The sequence below is a fragment of the Apostichopus japonicus genome, chromosome 22 (genome assembly GCF_037975245.1).
Source record: "Apostichopus japonicus isolate 1M-3 chromosome 22, ASM3797524v1, whole genome shotgun sequence".
Lineage (NCBI taxonomy): Eukaryota > Metazoa > Echinodermata > Holothuroidea > Aspidochirotida > Stichopodidae > Apostichopus > Apostichopus japonicus.
Genome location: NC_092582.1, coordinates 1,399,480 through 1,421,016, shown reverse-complemented (window position 1 = coordinate 1,421,016; position 21,537 = coordinate 1,399,480). Strand labels below are relative to the sequence as shown.

The 21,537-nt window shown below is 38.2% G+C and overlaps 1 pseudogene; it reads right to left on the bottom strand.

Annotated features, from left to right (window-relative positions):
- Positions 1-5,836: 5,836 nt before the first annotated feature.
- On the bottom strand, positions 5,837-20,033 carry LOC139963771 (major yolk protein-like; annotated as a pseudogene).
- Between the last annotated feature and the right edge of the window lie 1,504 nt (positions 20,034-21,537).

Below are 21,537 nucleotides of genomic sequence, written 5' to 3'. Positions count from 1 at the left end.
AGCGGATTGAATATAAAATTCTAAGTGTTATATTCAAAGCCTTGACATGGCACATGCTTATCTGGCAGAATTACTGACCATACACAGTAGTGGGCGCACCCTACGCTCAGTTACATATAGTCTTTACCAACCTATCGTCAATACCAAGTTCTACGGCGATAGAGCGTTCCATATTTGCGCGCCACTTCTGTGGAATACCCTACCACAGTCTCTTCGTGCACTTGATAATTTTCAAACTTTCAAGTCTCATCTCAAAACCGTCCTCCTTGCTAAGTACTTTAATTAGTAGTGTTGTTTTCTCTGCAATCTTTGTAAAGCGCTTTGAGGTATTCGTTATGTTAAGCGCGATATACATGTTTCTTATTATTATTTTAATTTATTTTTAATGCCAACCCAATTTAAAAAGGGACCCCTCCTCTCCCCCCCCCAACCTCCTTAAATATGTCCCTGATTATTGCTTGTTGTGAAATCACACATTCTCATTGTTTTAAACATTCGTAGTGAAATCAAAACAATTAAAGATTAATTACTGTTACTAGGTTTTATTAAGAAACTAGAAATGCGGTTACGAAAATTCATAACCACTCTGCCCATGAGTCTTGGTCTATAGATCCAGGTAATTGCTTAGTAGCCATTGTATTCCTTTCTTCCATTCTTTAAACTATTAAACCGGATTGTCCACATAGTGTAATAATTATTAACATGTATACACAAATAATACAAACAAATGAATTCAAAGGACACTTGGTTAACATGTTTATTTCTTTCTTGAAATTCGTAAAGTTGTTGGAACATTTTGGAAAGCTGAATACAAATGGTTGAAACTAAGAAGACGTGGATAAAATGTGTATAATCATTACTATGACAAGAGCACCAATGGTGCAGTAGTTGATAATATAACAGTATCATTGCACACTACAACCAGTCTTTTTCAAAGAACAAATATACACTATCAATGAACGACGCTACTATGTTGAAACTTTTATGAAACGTATTACCTTGCAAGTTCAATGAATAAGTACAGCCTTTATTTTACACAATCCATAAAATGCGAACAAAGTTCTTGCATAATGTGAGATAACAAACATGAGTGACATATCCACGTTTTCTGGTTTAACAGTGAGGCAAGTCTTGTGACAGACCTCAAATGCTCTTTGACCTCTACCAATTGCCAACTAGTTTTCTTGCATTCAAATAGAGGAGTGGCAAACCCAGTGTCAGACTTTTTTGTTAACGGACCTGAATATGAAGCAAGTGCAACACAAACAATATGAGATAATATTTTGTCACAATCTTTGTTGAAAACTGCTAGAATATTTATAAGATTAATAGAATATGAGGGTGGTAGTGAAATATAACATACTTGTTCCTAACACGTGTGCCAATGTGTAGTGTGTTGGTGCTTGGAACTTTAATCTTGAAATAATTTTTGGGGGCACGTTGACATTTATATGAAAGAACTTTTCATACCTTAGACAATTGTAACGTTTGAGGAAAATTTCCTAAGAGCCAAACTACTCTAACAGGTCTCTTGCTGATAAGTTATCATGGAAGGTTGTCATGGAAGACATGTGAGTGTTTATTGCATATATTACTCCTCTAGTTGGTAGTATGTAACATGAGCAAGTACGTATATTTATTTTATATTGTAAAAAGCTAGTAGTTTTGATTTTTATTGTTACTGCTGAACAGGTAACTAACAGAGACTTAGTTCGAAGTTAGCAGTGTCAACAGCAAAGATAGAGTTGTACTGTACTGCAAATGGTAGAAAGACTGCACATGAACACTTGAGCTATACAAAGCTAAGAGGTTCCAGTTGATAGCAAGAGGTGTATATGTGAAAGACAGATTGCTTGTACTATAGTACTATACAAAGGTACTATAGCTATAGCTTCACTGATGCATCAATGTGGTAGTGGGACTAGAACTGTACAATGATTATTAATTGTTATTGTTAGCAATTTGTGAAGAAAGATAAAATAGGAGTGTGGTTAGTATTGTACACAGAAGTTGGTTTATTCATGGGCAGAAGTTTAGCTGAAAGGCAAGAATGATGTTAGTACCGTACACGTTATCGTAGTAGTTTGTTATTAATGGCCAGAAGTGTATATGTGAAGTTGGAATGGTGTCTCTACTGTACAAAGTTACCAAAAGTGAGATGCTAAGGTAAGAATGGTGTTACGACTGTACAGGGTTGCCAGAAATGTGAAGCGATAAAGGCAGGAGATGTAAAGGAAGACATGGTGCTAGTACTGTGCACAGTAAGTGATCTTTTAAGTATGTTTAGAGTTGGAGAGAGGATGTTAGTAATGTTCTATGTTCGTAGTGCTGTTTATGTTGGCAAGAGTTTTAGATTTGAAGGTAAGGACTAATGTATGTATGTATGATTGTAAAGTGGTTTTGCTGTGGTTGGGGTTATAGATTTGAGAATAAAACAGGCATCAGTCGGAATCTGTATCGAGAACTTTGTCAATGATTTGTTTAAAGGACATTATCTGTTTGTCTTGAATTGTGGATGTAGCTGATATGTGCATTTCTTGATCCAACCCTGCGATATTTTCCTTGATGAGGGATGAATACAGCAGCATTAGTAGTTTCTTCAATGTCTCTTCTCTCTTAAATTCCAATGTGTAATGATCAGTTGAGCAGAGTAGTAGGAAAGTTTTGTATTCCACAGTGTACCGAGTGATGTGTAGGTGGTCTCTAATGCAGGTGTTGGTTTTACCTGTAATGACAAAGGAATAGTTTATGAATAAATGATGCTAGGAAAGCATGAATATGTAGTTCACTATCATTTCTTGTTTTTGCTATTTGAGGTAGAGACGTGCACAGGAATGCATTGCTATAAGGAGCCTTGATTTTGTTTTGATCTTTAGTGTTTACAATTATTTATGCAGTGCCTTATGCTAGAGTTAAATCCTTTAATATGGTGAGATTATTGGGACTATATTCAAACAATAATCTTTTATTAAACCTAAATGATCGTTTGAGCTAGACATCTTCACAGACATCTAACCAGTACTGTGGCCGAGTGGGTAAAGGCGGTGGCATTTAAAGCAATATGCTTAGCAATCGGGAGGTTCGGGGTTCGATTCCCGGCCGGGTCATAGTAAGGTTGGTTTTTCATCCAAGAGCAATCTACCGTTTTCCCATCTGAAATGACTTTCTATTTTGAATTGAAAAGATTCCAAATTTGAGTTAAAATGTTGAATTGGAAGCCACCTGACGTGGAAGTTGTAATTCATAAGCCCTTGCGGGCTCCCCACATTTGTGGTCGCTTAAGCGTCGTAAAAATAACTGCTGATTATTATTATTGTTGATTATTGTTGATTATTATTATTATTATTGTTGTCGTCGTCGTTGTTGTTCTTGTTGTTGTTATTATTGTTATTGTTATTATTGTTGTTGTTGTTATTGTTGTTGTTATTGTTGTTGTTATTGTTATTGGTATTGGTATTGTTGTTGTTATTATTATTGTTATTGTTGTTGTTGTTGTTATTGTTATTGGTTTTAATTTATTGACATGTAAAATGTTACATAAATATGTTCTTAACACAAAATATTATATCAATTGCAATAGGTACCAATCCTACCCACATAAAAATGAACTTCTATTTCTCTGTCTTCGCATATTCATAAGATTTACAAAGTGAAAATGATAATTTCTTACGAAAAACTGCATGAACCATACTCAGAATCTGTCGTTCCCGATTCCACTTATGTATCAACTATTGCGTTAAACAATGTAACCAAACATGCCTTGTAGCAGTAGATAATGCTGACGAAACTTTTACGTCACGTGGTCATAATTAGTCGTCTAGGACGCATAACTGACCATGACTCATGGTCAGTAAATATTCTAGCTTTGCTGCTTCAGTGCACCATTGGGTCAATTCGTGATACTCTTATTGCTGTAATTACTTTTTTATGTTCTTTCCATTATTGATGTCAGGGGCGCAACCTCTTACACAGGCTACACTGCTGGACAAGGAAGGGGGAGGAGGTGAGGGAAAGAGGAGAGTCGGGGGCTCTCCACAAAAAAAGTCAAACTTGACCGTTCCTCGTAACTGATTACATTCAGGATCATATATATCAGATTGTGTCTACAAAACTCTCCTCGGTGGTCTGAATAAACAGGATAAATGGTCCCTCGATAATGCATCCTTGTTTTTTGAAAGGTAAACACGCTGATATCCTCTGATAAACTCTGATATCCTTTCACACGTTTTTGCTCTCTTTAGTTTCAGTACAAAGCATAACCGTTAAACCACCCCCGCCACCCCCCCCCCCCCCCCGCAATATGATACCAATATGCATGGAAGTTACCCACTAAAAGGTCAGTTTCATAACGATCATTCCATTAAAACTCGTGTACAAAAAAATCTTAAAATACACACATGATCTTTGAACCCTACTTGAATATTATCGTTTGTACTAGCACTTCCGTGCCTCTTTTAAAAGCTCTCCGCCACACCACAGTTGAAAATATCTCACAGAGATGAAGGGATGGGGTGGTACACAAGGGCGTAGGAGCCCGATTTGATTTGGGTTGGGGCTGTAATACCTCACAACCCTAGTCTCCTAAAACACTTTTGTTTTATTTGATATCTTCAAGATCATTTAATTCCCACTCACAAAGTAATATGCACAGGATTTCAAAGGCGGAGTGGGGGATGGGGTGGTACACAAGGGCGTAAGAGCCCGATTTGATTTGGGGTGGGGCTGTAATACCTCACAACCCTAGTCTCCTAAAACACTTTTGTTTTATTTGATATCTTCAAGATCATTTAATTCCCACTCACAAAGTAATATGCACATGATTTCAAAGGCGGAGTAGGGGGGATGGGGTGGTACACAAGGGCGTAGGAGCCCGATTTGTTTGAGGTGAGGCTGTATCATCAAGGGGGAGGTCTTTCCTCAATTTCCCCAACAGTTTTAGGTAGGGGAATGGACCTTTATGAAAGGGGCCAGAGGTGAAACAAGGAGAGGTTGGGAACTTTGAAGCCAAATACCATGTATGGGGTGTGGAGGTCCTCTCCAGAAAATAGAAATGTTTAGATGTCAAATGGTGAATTCCTAGGCACATTTAGACTATAAATTTGGTTAGACGTTTCTTTTTTTGTTGTTATTTAAGGTAAAATAGAGGAATACTGACATGTAGTAGTGGTCTAATTCTTCCCTGGCTGAAGCTAAAACATCCTAAACCATTTTACCCAAACTGGATGTTGGAAGGGGAATCTGTGCCTTCGTGCACGCGAGCACTGTCACAGCTTGGATTCATGAAAAGTATTACCAACTTCTCAAACTAATTTGCCAACATTCTTCAAAAGCCAATCTCTTCCAAAATATATTGCAGGATCGTATTTTGGTAATGAAACATTTTTTCTTATGAAAAAATGCTCTCACAGCAGCAGTAGAATTCTTCAAGTCTGCAACTTAAAAAAAGGAGTTCCCCTAAATATTGAAATGAGGATATCCTCTCTAGCTGGTTGACTCTCTCCTCACTATTTTTACTTTGACCAGTTTTCAAAACCAATCGATACACAAGTTAAACAGTACAGCTACCGATTAATTCAACACGGTCTAATATTCTTACAAGGCAGCAAAATCTGTTGGAATTTACTCCTTCTTAAAATATAAAATATAAGAACAGAGACAACAAAACACTGATGGCCTACGCAATGAGACAGTTTATAGTTGCATAGATTTTTATTCTTTATAGATTGTTCACACACATCTATACATTATAAACTCAATTACACAAAAAAAAAAAACATTACTAAAAAAATGACAAATAATCATGTTAGGGGAAAAAAATTAGGTACATCCTTGCACCTGTTTTTCAAAAGCCACAAAATTACTGCAAATCGAATAATACTAGTTTGGCAAAAATAGAGAGAGAAAAAAAAAACAATAAAAAACAGCAACACCTGAATTAACTACAGAGTTAAATGACAAGAAGGTCAGCCTTCCAAATTTTCTCAGAAAAAGCTAAGTTTGCATCAAGCAATCAAGTTGGGACATCGAGTGAGAAAAAACAAGGATCGCAATGAAAAGGTAAACACGTTCCTGCCATTTTCGTAAAAAAATAAAAAAAAAAGTGTTCAGATAAGTTTAGGCGGATTATGGCATGATCTTAGTCTGGACACATTCACAGGTGAGGACACGACGGAGACCGTTGACGGGGCCCAAGCAGACGGGACGGTTTGTTTCAGGGAACCATTCCTTGTGCCATTCGAAACCGTACCAGTTAGCCTCACAAGTATCCAGGGGCTTGATGTTCACATCGCCAAGGATTGCGGTGGTGTCTTTACGGGTGACATTCTTGGGAATACCAATCATAAAGTTGCTGTTGAGTGTGTGGTTCATCCAGAAGGCCTTATTACCTGCAATTATAGAAGAAAGCAAACCATTTTTATGAAGAATAATTCAATTCTTCTGTCCTCTATATTCTTTACTTTTCGACATCTGGTTTTCGGATATAGATTGTACATTGAATTAAATTACAACAATGAAAAATGGTCTGTTTGAAGTATAAAACAACATTACATTATTTCTAAAATCTCAAGTTGAGGTTATTCCAATATAGTTTTGTTTTCTAATTCATTCCCTTTTGCAAGTTTATTTAGCAAACTTGTAATATTTATTTAACAATATGTAAGTTTCTTGGATTGAAAGATATCATTTTTCCTGATATCTCACCAGTATATCTCAGCACCCAAGCATAATTTATAGAATCTTTACCAATTTTGACTGCTTGGTACAAGTCATCATTATTATTCATTTATGTAAATGAGCTGTTTTGCCTTTAATTACTAATATCCAGTAGCCTTAGTCCATTTCCCTAAAAATCATTATTTTTCTCTGGCTCTGAAGCTAAACGTTTGCTTTGTGAACCTGTGTGGAACACAAAAGGGTGGAAACTAAAAACTTTTCTGACGGATACTGATAATGTACAGAAACAGATATTTCCATGTAATTTCTGAAAGATGCTTATAATGTACAGGAACAGATATTTCCATGTAGTTCCTGATGGACACTGATAATGTACAGAAACAGGTCACTTACCTGGCATGAGAGTTTCAAAATGCTCAGTGATGGTATGGTTTAAAGTAGTGCTGTTCCAGACGGTATCGTTGGTCCAGTCTGGGATGTATTCAATATCTTCACATGAGCAAGTGGTTGGCACCATGACTGGGGTCACATAGCCATGGCCATTGTCACACATAAACTATGCCATCTCACGAACGATAGAGGTTGGACGGCTGGAAATAGCAAAAGAACGATCTCAAAATAATATCAAAGAAGATGTTGAAATGAAAAGAATGCATTGAATCTACCATGACCGTAATTATGACTCAAAAGTCATAGAAAATATCTCAAGCTACTCGTCTCTTACCCATACACTGTAGCAGGATATCAACTGCACATAAAAGACGTATCGTGGAGAAGGGGTAGGGTGGGGGGCTTGGAAGTCATGAATATGAAGACAAAACTTCAGTGTTGTGAGGTAGAGGAGAGAACTCTACATTCATGAAAAACAGAGTAAACTAAATAATTTCCATTTTTATGTTATTAAACTTAACTTTGTTGCTTTGTTTTTTTTTTCTTTTCAGATCTTACCAAGGAACAGCTGTCCGATACTTCAATTTTAACCTTTTTAGAACTGCCTATCATAGTTGACTCATCTATGCCAGCTCTGAACCACTTGAATTATTCCTAAGAGGTTCTTAATATGCTTTAATTTTCAATTTTGTCCTGGCATCCTTTACTTCATTCTCCTTGCTTCTCTAATTAAACAGAATAAGATTGTATCCTCACCTGCACATCCCGACAACGTCTGGTTTCTTGTTCTCGGTGGTTCCGACACTGATGACCTTGGGTCGTGGCATTCCTCCGCAAGTGACTTCCTTGACGATGGCCTTGCAGGTTCCGTTCCTCTGTTCGATGACGTTGGTGTAAGATTCTCCGGTGCAGATGTGACGTCTCTCCTTCCACCAGTCAACTATTAATTAAAGAAAAAGGGGTTTCATTTCCTTAAGAAGCTTGACAAACCCATAACTTTAATTTTCTTCAAATTTATTGAACCAAGTTGATATCATTATATGCAACAGCAGGATAGTAGGCTTTTTACTTCTTGCTTCTAATTTTCCGGTTCTTGTTTTCTGAAATGGACAATAAAGTTTCTATCCATCTATCTATCTAAAAATAGGATCCATGTCTCACAGTTTTGAGAGCAGTGGCATGAAAACATGAGAAGAAATTATTTACTACAAACAAATGAAATATGAACTCACAGGTGGATGGCTTGCTGATGGCCTCAAATGAGCGGGTAAGGTTGGGTCCGAGGTACGTGGCATAGGTCTGGTCTTGGATGGGGATGGGGCCAGTTTGACGGTCCCAGGAGCAAAGATGCTGGCTGATCCAAATATGTGGTACTGGTCTTCGTTGTTCTGTGCATCGGCAAAGATCTTCTGGGCATCCAAGAGAGCCTTGGTAACATTCCATCTCCAGCTTCCTGTAAGAAACAAAACAGAAAGGAAGAAAATAAGGCAGCTGAGGGCTAATAAAGATGAAAGTAAAAAGGAAGCCTGTAAGAAAGAAATACTATATGTCACAGGATCTGATGCTGAGATAGGTTACCCTGGTAACAAACTTGTACACAGAGATGTTACAGGAGCAAAAAGTTCAAACAAAGGGTAAAACTTCTGCTTCTTTTCCGGTGTTTGTGGTCTGAGAAAGGTAAAGACATGTCCAGATAATTCAAAAGAGGCTGTTGACTAATAGCCAAAGAACAATTGTTACTGACCTGTCTTGTTGAAAGAGGTCAAGAGAGCGGGGAAGGCCTTGACACCGAAGGTTACGTTCCTCAAGAAGGTAATGTTTGTGATCATTTCTTCGGTGACTTCCTTGACGAGACCAAGTGGAGTGACGATAACGTAGTCCAAAATTTTCTGGCCCATCTTGTCCAGTTCTTTGACTAAACTCTCGAGTTCAACAAAAGCGATGTCGCCCTCACTGCCATCAGCGATGCTCTCAATAGATCCGGAGAGGCCATAGAATGGCTCTTCGTCTGAGAGTTCACCCTTGTGCTGGCCAAAGCCCTGGCAAATGTCGATGAGGTCTGTCATGTGTGTCTGATGTTAGATCAAAAGGAAAACTGATTCATTGAACTGGCATGAGCTCATACAATGAAATGTTCTTATCAAACCTTATGCTTGAAGAAGGATGAAATTACACGCACACACATGCCCCCAACCTTTCCTTCTTATTCCACCCCCACCCCACTTCACCTCTCCAAAAAAGGGGGATTGAGGAAGCAGCCTATTTCCAGGAAAGTTTCCTTGAAATGTCAAAGACACTGTTTTACATTTTTGACAATCAGCCAACAATGTCTTGATAAATAACACACATCAATCTGTTATCAATACAGACATTATTTCATTATTTCATTAATTTCAAAACTACATTTTTTCTATCAAATATTCATTCCATTCAAGTTGAATTCTACCCTTCATGGAATCAAGGAATTCTGGGTTAGTTGGTGTCAACCAGAATGGGTTGTGGTAGCGGCTGTGGACCATGCTGTTAAGCTCAGAGTTGGTGTAGAGGTCAGAGTAGTAGGTGGCGAGACGTGGAGCGTAGATCCTGACGAAAGCCTGCAGCCACAAAAAAACAAGGAAAGGAAAAATCTTACTACAAAACAGTTGCAAATCATTTTCCACACACTTTGAACATACCTTTTACCATACAGTATGTTTTGTTGGTTTCCTTTGCAATTTACAAATTACTTTCTTCCAACCATAACAGACAACTTAAATTCCACCAGACAATTTTAAGCTGAAAAAAGCTGTAACTGTTGTCAGATCCTCCTAGTGTTAGTTTTGTATTTCTACCTCAGAGAGCAAGAGTTAATTGGCAATTCAAGGAGCTTATTCCCAACATTTGGACAAAGCTTCTTAACCTTAAAACTCTGCTTTCAGATATATGTATGGGATACTACTTATTTCTATCATGTCGCTAATGCATAAATATCAGATTGTAAGCTTATATTGACATTTTTTGGGCTAAAACATTCAACATTAAGCCAGTTAGGGCCTAGCTTGTAAATTAACTTGGTTTCAGTAGCTTCATTTGTTATGGAGGTGGTAGGAGTTAAGATATTTTTGTCCTCACCTGGACAGCAGGGTGCTTGATCCATTCATATTGCTCATCATGGACACTGGACATAGTTGGGACACCATGGAGGATGTTCAAGCTGTCGGCCAATCCGACGAGTGTATCAAAACATTGGTTCAGGACCTTGGCAAAGATCTTGGTGATGAGTGGTACTGTGTACTCGCTGTTTAATTCAAAGACAAAATACAGCTTGGTCATATAAGATATTTTTGTCCTCACCTGGACAGCAGGGTGCTTGATCCATTCATATTGCTCATCATGGACACTGGACATAGTTGGGACACCATGGAGGATGTTCAAGCTGTCGGCCAATCCGACGAGTGTATCAAAACATTGGTTCAGGACCTTGGCAAAGATCGTGGTGATGAGTGGTACTGTGTACTCGCTGTTTAATTCAAAGACAAAATACAGCTTGGTCATTCCACTTTACAGGATAAAGAATCATAATACCAATAAGCAATCAAACCACGAAACTAAAGAACGAAAGGAAGTTCATTTCTCAACCAAAATTAAATCATCTATTTTGATGAAATATGTCACTTTAAATGTGTTAAGCTAATTTAGCTAGTGAAATCCCAAAGTTTGATGAATATATAACTACAATTGAGTTGAGCTAATTTGGCAAGTGAAATCCCAACAGTTTGGTGAATATATAAGTTAATATGTGTTAAGCTAATTTTAGCAGGTGAAATGCCCACAGTTTGGTCCACTTTTCTGGGTATTAGGTCTTATTTGTTGACAGCATACCTGTCATAGTCCATGAGGAGGTTGCCAATGATGCTGTTAGGGTCGGTTTCCTTAACATGCTCATCAAAGAATCGGCGGCCATTGGTGACCTTGCTACCAGTCATAGACTTGACTGGCTTGTTGGGAGTCATAACTGGGTTATTAACATTCTCAAAGATACCCCACTCGTCCTGCATGTTGGTGAAAGATTGCTGGAGGTAGCTGTGAGTAATGAAGCAGGGAAAATTAATCAAGCGTGTCATCCAACAAATATATTATCCCTATATAAGGTACCTTACAATATCATAATATATTACACTAAATTATATTATCATAAAGAACAAGACGATACCTTAAAATACAATACAATGTTGTCCCAATGATCAAGCTTATATATTTTAGTACAGTTTCAGCTCAAGTTCAAGTTGTGTTAAAGTCAAGTTACTAATTTCTGCACAGCAGTAGTTTTCTAGCAGAGAACATTCTTAGATTATTTAATATATGCTAAATTATTCACTTCATACACCATGAATATTCAACACAACCTTCTTACCTGCGGAAGGTCTGCTTGCTGAGACGTTTGTCCTTGGGTCTGACGAATTCGGTTCCAGTGCGGTCCTCGTAGAGGTCTTTGAAGGTGCTCATCTAAACAGTAAAAGACAATCAGTGATGACATATGGAACAGGCCTCAGTCGGAATCAAGACCATCCAGCACTTTTGAAACAATATTCAAATTTTGATCCGTTGGTATAAGAATGGAAAGTATGATACTGGGTGACTTGTATCTTTGAACAGCACTGCATGATACAGACTGAGCTACCATCTCAATTGGCTTTGATTTTCATATGAATTTTCTCTTTATAGTGTTGCGGTCCGAGGGGTCCTTAGCACGGCCAAGAATACTGCCTAAAGATTTGTATGGAGAAATCGATGCTAGCCTGTGTATCAGTTAACCGCAGAGCAGCAACTAGAGACCAGGCCAGGTTACAAACACACAACAAAAGTGACTCTGCGCACAAGACCTTAGAGTATGTGAGTGCCGGTTCTTCTGAGAAGAACAATTTCACAGGCTTATGTTTGATCGTCACACTCTGGTCCATATACCACGCAATATAACATTAAAACATGTCAAGTACAATCCCTTTAACTATTTAATTAACAACAATAACATTATGCCCCCAAACATGTGCAGACATGTCGTAGACATTTATCTTAATGATAATGTTGGTTTACTAAATCCATAACTCTCTTAATGAGACAAAAAAACACATCAATTAACATTTAACCTCCCAAAATTACATCCTAAAAGATTATGAATATTCATGACATGGCTGGTTATGTAGATAAGTGCACAGTTTACTACGGATGAGTATAAAGGCCATTCACGTTACACTAGTAACAGTTTGGCATCTCCAGGCTGTCACATGTCACAATTTAAAAAAGCATAGCAAAGCTTTTACAACAGAACCATACATATCACCCACTGAGTAGGAAAGTGTCCATATACCTATATTGTTCTTTACTTCACAATTTAATTTCCAATTAAAATTTGACACTTCTTAACTTTAGGAGGACATTATTACCTTGTCTTAACTTTAGGAGGACATCCTTACCTAGGAGGAAATCCTAACCTTTTCTTAATTTAGGAGGGCATCCTAACCTTTTCTTAACTTTAGGAGGACATCTGATCTTGTCTGGAATGTCACCGAGTCCTTCAACGCTGAGGACATCATCAAGGATACTGTAGTCGAAAATGTTAGGGTCAAACTCATTAGGGAGGCTGAGTTTACCTTCCAGGAGTGGGACAAGCAGACGGTTCTTCATGAATCTCTGGAGAGTTCTACAAGACAAGAGGAAATAACTAGTTTATGGTCTAGTTTAGGATGTACACCACATTGATAATACAAACCAATAGATATAGAGATCAAACATGTGGATTTCTTGCCTGATATAACCACACTTTCCAGCCTGCCATTCAGTGATAGTTGTCTCCAAAACCTTACATTAAGCAAACAAATCAATTTGACTTCTGCAGATAATTGATTTATGAACTATGAAATATGCTATGAGCATTTTAGATCATCCACTGAGAAACTCAACTCAAAACTTATTATATACTTTGTCAAGTAAGTTATTTTTAATCTAGTTTGCTTCCATTTTGCTTTGAATGCATGAATCATCACTAAAAGACACTGTGTTTGTCCAAAAGCCAAGACCAACTGACCCTGGGGTCTTACGGTTGTAGTTGTAGAAAGTCCAGGTGTGAGGTGCATTCCAGATGAACCAGTCAAAGCCAGTGAAGTTGTAGAAGCTGAGTCCAGGGTTTTCCCAGTTGAGATCATGTCCAATGACAAGATCAAGGTCATGTTTGTAGCTGACAGGGCTGGCTCTTGTTAAGAATATTCAACGTGTAGTGTCACATATTATTCTAATATAATGCTAATATATGCATATTCAACGACTGATTCTAGGATAAGAAAGATGTGCTAGCTACCCCGATGTGAGAGGGTGAGGTTAGCAGCTTTACCCACCCACCCACCCCCCCCCCCCAAAAAAGTTTCATAAACTTTTGCTAGAACAAAGTTCGACCAAAACATAATAAAAATTGAAATCAATGAATATACCAAAACTGCTAACAAAACTGCTAAGAGTAATGAAGAATGGAAGTGTTCACCCACTTATAGCTGCTATAATAATACTTCCAATAATTCAATATGTTTCTTTTACTAACTTTCTTGTTTTGTGCTGTTTTAAATCTGAAACACAAACAAACCTGGGATGCAAGCGCTCTTGAAGAATCTGTTGACTGATTCAAAAACGGAACCGATGCCTGGCATGACGTTGGTAGACAGCATGCGTCCGACTGGCAGATGCAAGCTCTCAACCTTGAGAAAGATAGTAGAAGATATTCGTTATTCAGTCATCCACTACTGGAGAAGACTCTCGTCCCACAAACTACTGTGAACTATAGGTGAATGCTATACTTAACATACTGCTGTGAAGTTAGACACACGTGAAGTTACAATTCTCACACTTTTCCGACACAAAAGTAGCTGGTAAGTTAACTCTGCAGAAAATTTAGCTTTAACAAATGTTTCGTTTTTTTTAAATTTTTATGTATGATTTGATTGCTTGCCTTGGTTTCATATTTCACCCAGTTGAGAATAACTCTGAAAACTCAAAAAATTTGTCAACAATCATGAATCATCCCTTTATTTTTTTCGTCTCCCATATATTAATGAAGAAGAAATTACCTTGTTGATTCCAGCTGAACAGACAGTCAAGTTACGGATGTTCAGGAATTTGGTGTCCTGTCCAAATTTGTTCCAGAGTTTGCTCTTCTTCATGACTGAGACGGAGTGGGTTCCAAAGACCTTGGTGACGTAGTCATTGATGGATTCACGCACAACTGGATCCTGCATCATGATTGGCTGGAGCAAGGAGTCGCGACCTCCAATGAAGATCTCTTTCACGTTGCCAGAGAAGATCTCAGCAGTTCCGTTTAAGACATTGCGCATGCATTCCATTGAGGTAGGAGCATGCACACATCCCCAGGCAATGTGGTTGAGCTGTAGCCAGGTTAAAAGACAAATATATCACATGGTTATAAGTATAGATGAGGAGGCTAGATGCAGGTTGGGTGAAGGAGGGTTTAAAAATGGCCTTACTCCTTTCTCAAACAAAGTTGATCCCAAAAGACTAACAGTGATGTTATCGATTCTTGTTTCTAATGAAAAGGTCAAAATCTACTTTAGCTGGAACAAACCGTAAATCAAATACAGAAATTATAAGGTCATAAAATATGAAGATGTAATTACACTATGAGCTCAACCAAGGCGAAGGGCATATAACAGCTCTCACCTTCTCATGTTTTTCGAAGACATGTTCATCGTCAAACATTTGTTGTACTCTTCTGGCTTGGCGACGCAGAATCTGACAGTTGGCTTGGGAACCAAACTCTCGCAAATGTTGTAAGTCCTGAAGTAGCTCTTGGTCTCAATCATCTGCTCGGCAATGGATTCGTTGATGGCAGTGAAGGCGTTGTTCTCATCCATGAAGATGAGGTTCTTATTGGGCTCATTGCCACACACAATCTCAGTGCTGTTGAAGATGTTCAGTGAACCAACCTTATCAGTATTTTCCTAATTAATAAACAGAAGAAGAAGAAGAGCAACAGTGGGTTTAGGGAAATGTTTAAAACAGATTTTTCACATCAAAGAAAACTGTTCACATCAAAGAAAACTGTGTCTTCTACATTCTGAAGACAAAAGGTATGAAAAATGTCATGCTATTTAAGAACCTGAGAAAACCAGCTGAGCATTACAAAGTCTGCCAAACTTGACTTTATTCATGTAGCACCAGTGACAGAGCAAATCTTGCTTCAAGTATCTCCATACATGTACAAAAGAAGGACTTCATGACAGGTTACCAGCAACTTACAAGCTTTGGTCGTTATAGTAGACATTTCAGAGGTAAGAAAGCAATACTAGCAATTATGGCATCCAAAATTGGAAAGTCAAATTGAGAAAGCTGTTCACCTTAACAACGTTAGTCATGATGGTGGTGAGTTCTTCGATGTATGTGTTATTGCGTTCAGGGTTCACTAACAGAATTGGACGTGGTGTGTATCCGATCTGGCAGGGCTTCTCAACCCATGAGGAGAGTGGTTTGTTCTCACCTTGGCATACCAGTTTGAAGTTAGCATCTGAAGTTGAAAGTGAGAGCAGTCATCATTCAAAAAATTTCTTTATTCTTCAAAATAATCCTATTAACTTTGCACCAACTACTTAAATGTCATACTATAGTATGACTAGGTTGACCACTCATGAAGATTGCTATCAATGCTATAATCTATTTATTTCTAAAGATTTATCCAGAACACCTAAATGATAAAAATGGTAGTCAATGAAACAAAAAATTGTCCCAATTGAAGTAAAACCCTTAATCGGACTGAGGATACAGACAACAATTGTCATTGACTTCCCTTAACTTATACTATCTAAGCAAAGCTTGCTTTTGGGAGAGGCTTCTATTTCATCAGACAAGAAGAAGACTTCACAGACATTTCATTTATAAGAGGGTTTCAAGAAACGTCATCTTGACCACAGTGGTTGCCATCAGCTGGTAATGTAAGCTAAGGACTTGAAATAAATGATAACTTAAGCTGGGCCAAAGATTTGTATCAAATTTAAACTACAATGAGATCAACCTCTAAAACAAAAGTATTGTAAGGTCAAGGGTTGTCAATAGCGGCCCTGCAGTCTAGTTCCAGCCTGCACAGATGCAAACACTGACCCACAACAAACAAAATGAAATTTTGCACAAATAGGGTATGGTAGGCTAGCAGCCGATACCTTGCACATTACTCAGTCTAGGGATAGTTTTATTAGTTGTCTCTGTCCCCTCCTCTAATAAATGTTTCTCTCTATTAACCTATCAGTAAAATAAATAATTCCCATTTGTGTTGAAAAATAATATTGTTCTCAAGATGACTAAACAACCATTTGATAGGCCAGTTATAGGACCAAACTATGGATGTTTGTACCCACTACTTTGTTACGTTTCAGGCTTCATGTCTTTAGATTGGTCAGACAATTCTTTACACTTACTGTAGTGTGCGTTTTCCACCATCTCTTTGACGATCTTGTGGTCGACGAAGGCCACACCGTTGACTGAGCTGACACACCTGAGGGAGCCTAAAATACCAGTGAATTCATCTACACGCTGATTTCATCCCGTCAAGAACTTCTCTGTGAGAGTTTCGTTGGTGTTGACGGTGGTTTTGTTCAGAGCACCTGATGATTGAAGACACAGGAGATATAAGTGCACCAGTTTACTGCATTAGAAATCCTCTTCTGGCACATCAATTGTTATTATGCACATAGTGAAAAGAACATAAACACATGATAAATGGGAGTAAACATTTATCAGCCCCGCATAGCTACTTGAACTGGATGAAAGCTTGCCATGCACTTACCTGGGACACACATGTCACCAAAGAAGTCAGCAGCACTCTCCAAGACACTATTAGTGGTTGGGATGATACCCTTGGAGATGAGCGTAGCAACGGGGCTGATGAAGGAAGCAGTATTGTTGATGCAAGCACTGCAGATTGGAGCGCCCTCAAGTTGGTTAAGAGTCTCGATGTTCGATTGTCTCATGGAAACAGCCAAGGTGATGTTCTGGCTCACCTTCTCGATGATGGCAAGCTATCAAACAGGAAGAAAAAATCCACTGAAATTATTCAAATCAGTCTGTGTAAAGAATTTCAAGAGGAGCATCCAGCTTTAATACAAAAGAAATGGATCAAAATGCTATAAAGGATTATCCAATAAGCTTGCCTGCTTACAACAGACATAGTTGACCTAAACAACAAGGTTTGAAAGTAACATTTTTAAACAACACATATATGTTGTTCGTTAATCTGGGAGTAGTCAAAATAAACTCCCCAAGGTAAAACAAAATTCATGTTTTTTGCTATTACATGCCCTCAACTTCTGTTTATAAAGATTACACATCTGTTATCAAAAAGTAAGTGAATTACAGAACACTGACTAGGAAATGTTAGACAATTGATGGGATGGAGAAAAGAAATTAATGGCTAGAAATGGGGTTCAAACAGTGACCTACCACATGAGAAAAGTTATACATTCCTTGCTCTTTTCCAAAAGTAAAATAAATTTAAAAGAATTCAAATTTTTATGAATAATATTTGTAAGTGACAGCTTTGATAGAATTATTAATCACTCACATTTTCATTCTTCAAGGTCTCCTGTGCAAAGGCAGTAACATTAAATTTGGTCTTGGCATGATAGATGTCAAGATCACGAGCTACAACAAGATCGGCCCATCCGCGTTCAACCCTAAAACAAGACCGAAAAACATTTATCCAATAAATCTTATATAAAAATACCAATGTTTATTATCCATATGTAAGAATGATTTTTATGAACAGTCGTAAATAAATCAACAATTTGCAATAAGTTGTTTTACATTAATGATTCAATTTCTGTCAGACTACCTCCACTCACTAAATCTTGTATAATTTCTTTTTTTAATATCCCACCGTAGTGAAAGAATGAACCAGCTTTAGACAGGTATGGTACTACCAAAACAAGCACTGTTTGGTGCAAGTGGCAACTTGACAAAAGTGTTCCTTGCGTGGAACAACGTTGTAGGTAAGGTCGGTGGCAAGCCGCTGGCACTTCCTGAGCTCGCATGGGGATGTAACGCACATACGCACCACATCTGTACGGTTCTTCATTGCGATGAAACGAAGCATTGGTGTTGGGAACTTCTCCAGTTTCTGAATGAGGTCTTGACGTTCCTCCAAGATGTTGGTCAACAAGTCAGTGATTTCCTGCTTTGTCTTGGTGACTGTCGGCAAATCAGAGTATAAATATATGCTTTGACAAACTTCTCAGATTCCAAATACTGCTAATTGAGCTTGAAAAGCGGAGAGGTAATTTCATTGGCAGTGGGGAGAGGGTGGTTTGTTAACCTACTCACTCAATTAACACAGTTATCATAATGGTGCTAAGTTCAGTGGATTCCATGTCAGGGCCTGTAGTTCAACTTAGTTCAACTTTTAGATCAAGGCTTTTCACAGAGTACAGTAGGCTTCCCTTCAAACTAAATTTAAGCAAGTTAAACAAGAGGTGAGATATGTATCCAGCCTTGTACAATACAAAATGACATTACCCTGTTTCATCAAAATGGCAAAAACATATCAAATGAGGTTTTCTGTAAACTTTTATGCTGGGAAAAAGCTTCCTTTGATGTTTGTTTCAGACAAATTCGGTGAATAAACGATAGAATTCTTTGGATTAAAAAGAAGCAGGAATGCAAAGTTTACTCAATAAAGTTATTAACTCAGAGTTTAGTTAATAATAAATTAAACATTCTTAGACAGTTGTACTGATATTTTCGAGAAAAAGTCCACAGGCTTGAGCTGGATAAAGTTGAAAAAACTCCTATATTTCCAAAGTTTTTCTACCGAATTTAAAACTTTTAATTTAATAAGGTTTTCTTACTGTTCTCAGGTGCATGTTCAACCACTGGAGCAAGACATTTTAGGCCACAGTTTTCGGTCATGCAGCACTTATGGCCTTCCTGACAGTATCTGTCGTCCAGGCAATCTGGCTCACATATTCCTTCTGTTGGGAAGACATGGTCTACAGGGCATGTACTGGTTGTCACCCCTTGAACGAGAATAATTATTGGTGCATCATCTGTTAAACTTACACCTTTCTGGTAAAGTCTTAAAAGTATCTGGTGGAGTCTTACACCTATCTGGTGGAGTCTTACAACTATCTGGTGGAGTCTTACATCTATCTGTTGGAGTCGTACATCTTTCTGGTGGAGTCTTACACCTATCTGGTGGAGTCTTACACCTATCTGTTGGAGTCTTACACCTATGTGGTGGAGTCTTACACCTATCTGGTGGAGTCTTACACCTATCTGGTAGAGTGTCTTACACCTATCTAGTGGAGTCTTACACCTATCTGGTGAAGTCTTACACCTATCTGGTGGAGTCTTACACCTATCTGTTGGAGTCTTAAAGGTATCTGGTGGAGTCTTACACCTATCGGGTGGAGTCTTACACCTATCTGGTGGAGTCTTACACCTATCTGTTGGAGTCTTACACCTATCTGGTGGAGTCTTACACCTATCTGTTGGAGTCTTACACCTATCTGTTGGAGTCTTACACCTATCTGGTGGAGTCTTACACCTATCTGTTGGAGTCTTACACCTATCTGGTGGAGTCTTACACCTATCGGGTGGAGTCTTACACCTATCTGGTGGAGTCTTTCACCTATCTGGTGGAGTCTTACACCTATCTGGTGGAGTCTTACACCTATCTGTTAGAGTGTCTTACACCTATCTGGTGGAGTCTTACACCTATCTGGTGAAGTCTTACACCTATCTGGTCACCAGTGTGAAACGATTCAAAGGGTGCCAAAATAAAACTCAACCGACTGAATTGTGCATATAATTTTAAAAACCATGTAATTGTAAGGCGTTATTTCTCACCTTTGGTAACAGGTGTGGGTCCCGCAAATGCAAGCCCGATAACAGATAACAGCAACAGGCACTTCATGGTTTCGCCAAAGTGTTCTTCTCCAAGTCCTCTCTGATGTTAGAAAAGTTCAAAATTTGTAGTTATACTCTGCTGAACAATAGCTCCAAAGATCTCCCAACCCCCAAAATACGGTGCGTGATGCGCGACAACAACTCAAAAACTTTCCAACCAATCAGAATTGCTGTTAGAAAACTGTTGACTAAGTGAGCAACTCTGGGTCAACAGTCACGGTAAGTTTACATAAATTCTTGTTGTGGTGCGTTGTTTCGATATCCAACAATAGTCATTATGAAAATGAAGGAAGTTATAACCTTTGACCCCTTGTATCGTACGATGATGAACCCATGAGGGTAATTTCTTCCACGGAGATAGGCAACAATAGTCCTTTGATTTTATCCACCTCAATAATCTAACAAGTTGAACTAAAACGAAAAGGCCGAACACTTATCTTTGCATGAAATTCTTGACCATAATTTATACTCGCATAGCCCAAGTTTTTCTAATCATTTCAATTACTAAATACCCCATCCATCCTCCCCAGTCTCCCCTGCCAGTGGGGAGAGCTATATCTACAGTGAGATCATGTAGAGTTTGTGATCATACAAAATGCTGCGAAATTATTAGTTACTATTCACTAAACATACTGTTATGTCAGTTATATACCTTACCGTCACACGAAAACATCTACACTCACTTTGTTGGAAGGGAAACTAGCAAACAGTCACTGTGTTGATAACTGAAAAAAAAAACACAGGGACGATTTTGATAACGGTTTGGATTCAAGCATTATTCTGTTCAGTACTAACATTTCGTTACATTGTAGGTCATAAGCATGGCTAGCCAAGTTACACATATTAACGAAGTCGAAGGGGGAAGTTTTTAATTAATTAAGAGCCTCTGGGAAACCAAGACAACGTCAAAAATAGATTGATCGAGTTATACATAGTTTGAATATTTCTGTTGTGCTAATTTTCTTTCTTTATGTGATCTGTTCCTTTATTATTTTGTATCTAACCTATGCTCTCTATTTGCATTCGATGAGTTCAACCTTTGAGCACAGAGAGTTCTTTAGCTTCTGCATGCAAACTTCAACTGGTAACAAAAGGTTACAAAAGGTCCGTGTCCTTTCGATAATGTTAGTACATTTTTTACCCTTCGCTCTAACAAAGCAATACTGGTATATGTAGGAAATCTAAGCTGAACTGGTGAACGATAGCATAAGAAGTACAGAGTATAGGGTGTGGAGAGGGTGTGGAGAGGGTGAGGAGAGGGTCGAGGGGCGTCGGAGAGGACAACCGCATATTTCGTTGATATGATTCACAAGGCTATAGAGTTTAAGATTCCCATAATCCTCTCAATAATAATTAATGCTCGTACGATATAAAATAATCTTTCAGAATTCCCAGGCCACATGAAGTCAAATATTTGTTTAATAATGTGATTCCTTTATGAACCATTAATGGTTGATTTAGACACTATTAAGATAAGCTTTGTCAACAGAATGGGGCTGCACCTATCATGTTTTGTTTGTATTTCATTCGGTTACTAGT